General features: G+C 43.2%; 1 protein-coding gene across 1 annotated transcript in view; it reads left to right on the top strand.

Moving 5' to 3' along the window:
* Adam12 (ADAM metallopeptidase domain 12) overlaps positions 1-9,119 on the top strand; it is a 337,673-nt gene that overhangs the window by 226,028 nt on the left and 102,526 nt on the right. The window lies entirely within an intron of this gene.

Below are 9,119 nucleotides of genomic sequence, written 5' to 3'. Positions count from 1 at the left end.
GAGGGGGAGGGGAGGGGAGGGGAGAGGGGGGAGGGGAGAAGGGGGAGGGGAGAGAGAGCTGCTGGCAGTCATCTGGCTTCTTCTTTTCATTCTTTATATTCAGCCTGGATCCCCACCTATGGAACAGTGCCACCCACATTTAGGGTGGGTACCCCCGCCCCAGTTAAATCTCTCTAGAAACACCCTGAGGTGTGTCTCCTAGTCTATTTGAAATCCAGGCACGTTGGCAATGAAGACTAACCATCATAACCTCTATAAACAAAATAATAATTTACAATTTAGGATCGAGACGAGCACAACCATCAAGGGGTCGCTGCTGTGTGCATGCAGTATTATTGTTGATAATTTGACAATCTGAGTTGACATGTCTAAAGAAATCTGATTGTCTGTCTCAGCTGAGAAAACAAATGGCCCCTCTGTTCCTCTCCTTCCAATGCCAGGGACCTCTGCTGATGTCTGTCACCCCATTTCTTGTACATGTGTCATCGCACAGTTTCTGCTTTCATCTCCACTTCTGTCCTTAAGTTACCAATTGTCTCTTGTAAGGACATGTCCTACTCTCAGAACAATGTCATTGTAAGGAATGAGTTTTAACTACGTCTTCAAAGACTTTCTAGGAGTGGTCTGTTCAAAGAGACTAGAATTTAGCCCTTAACATCTCTGTTCAGCCCAGAGTGTCCTCTTATTACTGGTGAGACAGGCTTGTGTCAAATGCTTTCCAGGAGTTCTATATATACTAGAAAGGACAATCCACTCAAGAGCCTGAGTCTTGTGGACAGGGGAGAGTAGAGAATGACTACTAATGGGTCCCATTGTCTTGGGGGGAAATGATGATTTTTATTTGATTTGATATTGGGTAGAGGCAACATTTGTAAAAGCCAATATTCTAAAAACCTAGTGAAATACTTTAAACAAGTGGTCCTCAATCGCCCTAATGCTGTGACCTTTTAATACATTCCCTAGTGTTGTGATGACCCCCAGCCATAAAATTATTTTCATTTTCTGCTTTATAACTGTAATTCTGCTACTCTTACAAATCATAATATAAAATATGATATTTCTTATTGTCTTAGGTAACCCCAGAGATAGGGTTATTTGACCCCTTTATGGCTGTGACCCAAAGGTTGAGAAGCAGTGCAGTTTAAACCTAGTAACATCCAGAATCTTTCTCAATGACGCTGCTACTTGAAAGGGCATCATACCTCAGGCTGTCTCTTCACACATACAGTATATTCACAGTAACAGATCCCGCTGTTGTTGATAATGATGTAGGATGGCTTGAAGACATGATATTCGAAATGTCTCCGGAGCAGGGGGTTGGAGAGAGGGCTCAGTGGTTAAATGTGCTTGTTATTCTGGCAGAGGACCCAGGTTTGGTTCCCAGCACCTACGTGGTTGTGAACAACAGCCTAGAACTCCAGTTCCAGGGAGATCCAGAGCCCTCTTCTGGTGTTGTGGGCACTGTGTGCAGACATCTATGCAGGCAAAATATCTACACACATAAAACTAAAACTAAATAAATGTAGTTTTAAATGCCTGGGCCCAGAAGTGTTTCTCATCTGCCCGAATTTGAGATTGGGTCTTTCCAACTAAGGATACCCAACCTGTAAATGACTATTTTTAAATGTTTTGTAGTGTTTCATCCTTGGCATCTTTGTCATGCATCTCACACTACTAGCCCAGTCCATTTGAAACAGGAGCCCCAGGCTGGCATCTTTGTACCTAACTCAGTCCTTGGCACATGGTCACGGCAGCAGTGGTACTGATGAATAGTTTTGCTTGTTTTGCTTGTGAGTCAGATATGCCCATGCGAGCTGGTTCTGAAAATCAGCCTATGCTAATATTGCTAATATTAGCTAATATTGCTGCCCTCACAGCTTATCAAGCATACATGAGGCAGGATATTACTTTTACCCATGAGCTGCTCCAGAAAAAGGGACCGAAATGAAATTTCATGCCAGCTGCATTTTTATCTTATGATTGACAGCCTGATACAAAGACCAAAAGTCCTTCCTCAGAGAATCCTGCTAGCAGCAGGGCACTGAGCTTGCGGGGATAGTCTGTGTTTCCTCACTGGTCCTCATTGTTGTCTTACTGCAGTAGTCGGGATCCACAAGCCACTTTCTTGCTTGCCTGGGACTAATGATGAAATGATAAGAACAACAGCATTAAGCTGCTTTACTGCCCAATGCACCCTTGCTTCAGAGACTAAAGTCTGAATTTTTAGGACAAAACCCTAACCTTGAGGCAATGTAGAGCTGATGTGTTTTCCCAAAGAGACCCCCACAAAGACAACTTACCAGTTTGATATATTCTTCTTCGTGTCCATTCAAGGGAAATATAACAGTACTTTAAATATTTTCATTTTTATGGGGCTTTATTTTGGTTTGGCTTGGTGTGTTTCTGACAGGGTCTCATGTAGTCAAATGCTGGCTTCAAATTATGTGTATAATCTTGAATTCCCTTAAACTTCAGCTTCACCTTCCATCTCTCAAGTACAAGGATTACAGCTGGTCACCACCATATTCAGCCAATGTGATGCTAAGAAGGGAACAAACCCAGGGCCTTATGCATGCTAGGCAAACATGCCATCAACTGAGCAATATCCTTGGCCCTCATACTTGGAACCTTAAGGAAAGGCCATGGATTTTCCCGGTGGCCACTCATCTCTCTGGTCTGTCTTTTTCTCCTTCAACTTTAATACTCTTATCTCCATTTTGGGAGCCTTATTCCTCCAAAAGCAGGGCTGGTAGAGGTGCGTAAGAGTGCATGGAAAAAACACAAGCCTCAGATACACAGGTCAGGGTTGGCGCTCCAGCTCTTCTGTGAACTACCTGGATACCTTAGACACGGGGATGATGACTAGTGCTTCAGCTGATGAAGATCACCGCAGTAGTGGATATAATGAGGCTAGATTTCAAGGAGGTACCTACAGTCTCCATCTTCCCCAAACCATGACATATCTCCTTTAGGCCTTTCCTCCTTGTGGTACGGAGTGGGTAGAACCCTATGTTCCAAATCTGCTAGACTTAAATTGTCTGCTCTGAGATTCTTCCAACTTGACATTTATAACCAAATGTTTATGACATCCAACTTAAAACAAATTGTCTCCCTTATCTAACTTGGGGCCAGGGAGGGCTGTGAGAACATCACATTTCCACATCTCAGAAACCGTGAGTGCTTGAATCTTGGACTGTTCTTTCCAGAGATCGTTACAGCTAAATGATTAATTATACCCAAGATAGTCCAAAGCAATTATTTAATTATGCTGTATTGTAGGCTGCCAGCTGTGAGGAGCATAGGGAAGGCCTTCACCCCTGTTTCTCAACATTTGGCCTTTGGATGACTTAAAAGATAAAAGGAGATATGAGAACATTTTTATAACCAAGTAAAAATTTCTAGAACTTTCCACTGAGTAGAAAAACTTTCAGCAGTTGGCTTCTCTTGAGCAGCTAGAGAGTTGTGCCATGTTTCATTCTCAGTTCCCAGATGAGTGGAGTCAGTGCCCATAGCAAGGGGGACTTGAGTCCAAATCAGCAAACCATTATCCCTCCCATAAGGTAAAATTCAAGAAAACAGCTGGTGTTATTTAATTCCAGTACTTCTTTATAAATGTTTGCCCAGATGAAGTGTCTAAGGATGAGCATGAGACATTGTAGTCACCCACTACTAATGTGTTGGAGTTACTTTGTGACTCAAGATGTAGAAGTATCTATTTTATGAAATGAGATGAGCCTGCATTTGGTACATATACATTTAAACTGTATTTTTTTTTCTCGGATGGTTCTCTTGGTCAGTATGAAGTGACCCTCTTTATCTCTTCTGATAAGTCCTGACCTCAAGTCTATTTTGTCAGATATTAGGATAATAACATCTGCTGCTTCTTGGTCCCATTTGCTTGGGAAACTTTTTTTCCATCCATTCACTCCAAGGTGATGTTTATTTGTGGCCACGAAGTACATTTCTGGAGGGAGAGAAATCAGAATTCTGTTCTCTAATTCTGTCTTGTAGTGTGTTAACTCTTGCTGGGGGGATTGCGATTATCCATAGACAGGGTCACTACTGACAGGTGTGGGGATCCGTGCCATTCTGGTTGACTGTATGGTGTTTGATTATGTTGCACTCCTCCTTTGTTTAATTTCTTTCCCATCATTCTTTTTCCTCTGCTAGCCTCTTGAGTGTGTTTGTCTTTATCTTCAGTCCCAAGTATTCACCGCAGTGTTCTGTGCAGGAGCAGTTTGATGGGCATGAATTCCTTTAGCCTGCCTTCATCACGGAAAGTGTTTCCTTTTGCCTTCAGTTATGATAGATGGTTCTGCAGGTTATATTAAGCTGGGCTGGTACTTGTGAGCCTTCAGATTTTGAGATGCCTCATCCCAAGCCCTTGTGCTTTTACAGTTTTGATTGAAAAGTCAATAATTGTTCTAATGGTCTCATCTTTCCTTGTAGCATGATTCTTCTCTTTGGAAGATTTTAGCGCATGTCCTTTGTTCTGTATGTTCCAATTTTAAAATGTAACGTGACACACAAAGCCTCCAGTCTTGTCTACTGAGAGCTCTGTGTCCCCTTGTTTCTGGATCATCTTCTCTTTCCCTAAATTTGGGGGTTTTCTTATGTGAAATAGTCTAATCCTTTGTGTGAAATTCTTCTCCCACCTCAGTGTCCATAATTCGTCATCTTTACCTGTTTGTGTCCCCATGTCTGTGCATGTTCCACCCATACATTTTACAGTCTATCACTGGCCTTGATGGGCTGATCCACTTGTTCTATTTCGTCTCCCAACCCAGCTATTCCACTGTGACAAGTTCTGTTGGGGAGGCTTTATACTCAACTGTTTGTTTTATCTCCTGTGTTTTTCATCTCCATCCTAATTTCTTCACTTCAGTATTACTTCACTTTCTATTTCCAGATCATGAATTGACTTCCTCACTTAGCCTTGTTTGTTTGTGCTCTCTGGGAAAATATTTGCATCCTCCTCAAGCTGTTTGAACGTATTTGCAATCATTCCTTTGACTTTTGTGACTAGAGTTTTGTCTAAGTCCTTCTCGGCAGGAGCCAGGGTTGTACATGGATTGGCATGGGAGGAGACATGGAGTCCTGAGTTTTTAGATTACTTTGGTTTTTGTACTTGAATCTGCCCATGTGATGTGAGATGGTTGGCTAAGATTTTTCTTCTTCTTTTAATTCGGGCCACATCTCTTCTTTTGGTGGAGGGATTTACAGTTCAGAAGAGACGCGGTTGTGGCAGAGTCCTGATGGGTGAGCTTTCCATCCATCAAATTGGTGCAGGCACCAGGATTGATCATTAGTGCATCCCTATGGGTTAACACTGACTGCAGGAATAGGCACTCTCTAGCAGTTAACAGATTCTCACAGTAGAGTGAATAGCAGGTGGCTACAAAACAGACACTTGTTAAATAACAATTGTTCTAGTGAGGAAAGGAACCCAGATGGTGTCGTCTATACTGATATGTTAGTGTGGGTATGAGTGGGAGGAAAAGAAATGGAGGCAAGAAGTCATAGTGGGGGTTCGTGAGTATGTTGTTAGATGGGAACTAGAGAAAAGCGAGCACCTCAAACATGCAAAATTTACAAATCTCAGACACCAAAGAGGGAGAAGAATTTCATGCGAAAGATGAAACTATTTCACAGAAGAAAATAAGCACAGAAGAAAATCCCCAAATCTAAGCAAAGAGGAACCAACCCTGATTCAAGAAGGACACAGAACACTGAATAGACAAGACTGGAAAAAAGGCTTCCTGTGCCATAGTGCATTCTTAAAACCAGAGAAAACGTAAGAATATAAATCCATAGAGAACACACACATAGAGGAAGAACAAGAATAATAGAAGCAAGGAGGGGAAGGGAATGGAGAGTTAATGGTAGCTGACAGAGTGGGATAAAGACATGAACTATGATGTCATCTACCAGGTCAGCCTTTGGGCTTTGGGTGACGTAATAGGAAAGGGAATGGGGAAAGAGAAAAGAATAGAGTGAACAGCATAAGCATGGAGTACGTGCTGCTCTGCTGCACGGCCTGGAGTTTTATATAGATGAGGAATAACTGCGGGGAGTGGGGCTGAGAGCTCAGCAGAGATTTAAGAGGCTGCAGTCTGTGGCCTGGATATTGGTTTTTGTCTCCCTGGGCAGATCACTGCCTTGCCTTCCTGACTCTGCTCTAAGCTCTCCTCCTTGTTGATTTTCAGCAGTCCTGTTCTTCTCCCAGGAGTTCCTAGCGCCAGCTCTCCATGGAGTTTTCTTAATGAGCCACTTGGCTCTGTGCTGTGAGCCCCGGGGATCGCTGAGGCAGCCTCCATGCGGCTGCCATGCTTCAATTCACAGGGCCTCAGCAGGGGTGGCTGCACAGTGCCCAAAGCATTGCCTAGAATCTGTACATGGCTCCCTCTGTTTCTCTGTTCTCACTGGGACATTAATGGGGTCCGGGTGGCAGTCTTCTGGGGAGTGGTCAGTGAACATCTCCATTAGCACAGCTTTTGCAGGTTTTCTGGATGACGCCCGTTTAGCCCAGGTTGTTGAGGACTGTTGGATCCTACATCTGTGGCAGCAGTGAGTCCAGGTTCAACGTATAGGGAGTTTGTTGGTCTGGTGGTAGAGAAAGTTAGCTGTCACTTTGATCAAGTGGATCCTGGGGCTGATGAGGGAGTTAGGAGATACCCCTGTTTTCTTTGTGTCCCTAACCATAATCAACCACTTGCTCGGATGTGACTTCTAAGCCACTGCCTTGCCCAGAGTTCCCTTGTCCATGTATTTTAAAACTCTACACTTTTATTTCCAAGCCTAACTATTGGGTCACAGGGTTCTGTTTTGGTCATTATCGTTCCCAGAAGGGTGTTTATCTTTGAGTGCTGCGTTTAATATCAGGGAGCACCAGATGGCCAGCATTCCTGTGGGTAGGATACATACATTCACAAAGTATGAGATCTGACTACAATTATCAGTCTTTGGAATAACCTGTGAACAGCAGCCTGATATGGGGATCTGTCTTTATCCAAGGAAGAGAGATGCCACCATGTAAACAGTAACTTGGTCACCTGTAAGGTTGAAAGGTCTCACTGAGTAGTGGTGTAGCAATTGTGCCCAGAAGTTACTGATATCCAACAGTGTCTGTGAAGAAAGCAAGTTTAGGACACACAGGAACCTAAACATAGCTAGGAAGTGTCAAAGCTAGAGCTTGAACTTGGAGCTACAGGGTGCCAGAATCCCTTTGCCTAGCTACGGGACAAGACAGCTTCCACAATGATCCTCACGTCTATAAAGGGTTTCCCATTTGACGTGTAAACAAGACCGCAGTTCAGATCCCAAGAAGACAAATAAGTGCCTAATGGACATTGCAGCTACAATTTCAGCCTTGGAAGGTGTACGCATATGATCCCCAGACCTAGTACGACTGGCCATAGGTGATCCCTGAGTTTGATTGAGAGACCCTGCCTCAAAGAATAAGGGATAAAGTGATCAAAGAAGATTCATAAACTTGAACTTTGGCCTCCATATGAGTGCACACACATATACACAAGAAATGAAAATGGGCTCCCCAAAAGACTTAAGGCTACCACCACACATACACCCAAAGATTGGCTTAAATGTTTGGGGTGCTGTGCTAAGTAGTTTTCTTGGTAGTATGGGAAAATCCCTAATGAGGTAATTTAAGGGAAGCCTAAAGTTTGCATTGACTTAGCATGCAAGGGATACAGTCAGCATGGTGGAAGAGCATGGCAGCAAATGCTGAAGGTCTCTGGCCATATGCCACCAGTCAGGAAGGACAGATGGACAGAAAGTAGGGCTGGGCTATAAAACCTCAAGTCCCACCCACCTGACCCACTTCTCCCAGGGAGATTCTGCCTCCTAAAGGTTCTACAACCTTCCCAAACAGCACTGCAAGCTGGGGAGCACAGATCAAGACATGTGAGCTGTGGGGGAGGGGCATTTCACGTTCAGTCCACAGCAGGGTCTAAGATATGTCCTTTGACATATTCATCTCCCAAAGATTAAATAAGAAAAGGTTTTTTTAAAAGCACTATAAATCCTCCCCCATTTTTATATCCGAATCTCTTCCACGATTTAGAGAACAGGTTTGACCAGGAAAAATTATTTCAGAGCAGAAATTGTATTTTTAGAGAAAAAGGGAAGGTTTCCCTTCTGAGCTGTGTCTGCTAATTCAGAGGCACTTAGTGTCACACCGGATCTTTCTGCCAGACTCTCTTCCACAGTAATATATCTTTGAGCATTACAAAAACAAAAACCAGAAAGCAGAGAGGCACAATGAAGTCTGCACTTTACTATGGGGCTCAAAACTGAACAAAAAAAAAAAAAAATATTTGGAACAAGCGAAATCCCCAAACTTGGTTTTCAAACAATTTCGAAAGTGAATGACACAATCACCACCATATAAATGTCTTTCCTTCCTAAAGCTTGAACTACAAATAAGTCAGGATTTCTCCTTTTATTTTCTCTTTCATTGAGAACAATATGAACTAATCAGTACCCCCAGAACTCGTGTCTCTAGCTGCATATGTAGCAGAAGATGGCCTAATTGGCCATCATTGAGAAGAGAGGACCCTTGGTCTAGCAAACTTTATATGCCCCAGTACAGGTGAATGCCAGGGCCAAGAAGTGGGAGTGAGTGGGTAGAGGAGCAGGCCGGGGGGTGGAGGGTATAGGGGACTTTTGGGACAGCATTTGAAATGTAAATGAAGAAAATATCCAATAAAAAAAAAGAAAAAAGAAAGCAAAAAAAAAAAGAAGAAGAAGAACTGTATCGTGGGTGCTAGAGTGATATTTCAGTGACTGATGGCACTCAAGGGGACCAAAACTCGATTCCCAGCACCCATCCCGGGTGTCTCAAAAACATCCTTAACTAGAGCTCTGGGAACCAACATTGTCTTCTGGCATCCTTAGGCCCCTCTGCACATGCGGTGTGCATGTACACACACACACACATATACACACGCACACGCACATGCACATGCACAAATACACACACACCAACGCAGAAATAAGTAAAAGTCAATTCTTTTGTGATTGGGTTACCTCACTCAGGATGATGCCCTCCAGGTCCATCTATTTACCTAGGAATTTCATAAATTCATTCTTTTTAATAG

Source organism: Mus caroli, chromosome 7 (genome assembly GCF_900094665.2).
Source record: "Mus caroli chromosome 7, CAROLI_EIJ_v1.1, whole genome shotgun sequence".
Classification (NCBI taxonomy): domain Eukaryota; kingdom Metazoa; phylum Chordata; class Mammalia; order Rodentia; family Muridae; genus Mus; species Mus caroli.
This window is presented reverse-complemented; position numbering and strand designations above follow the sequence as displayed.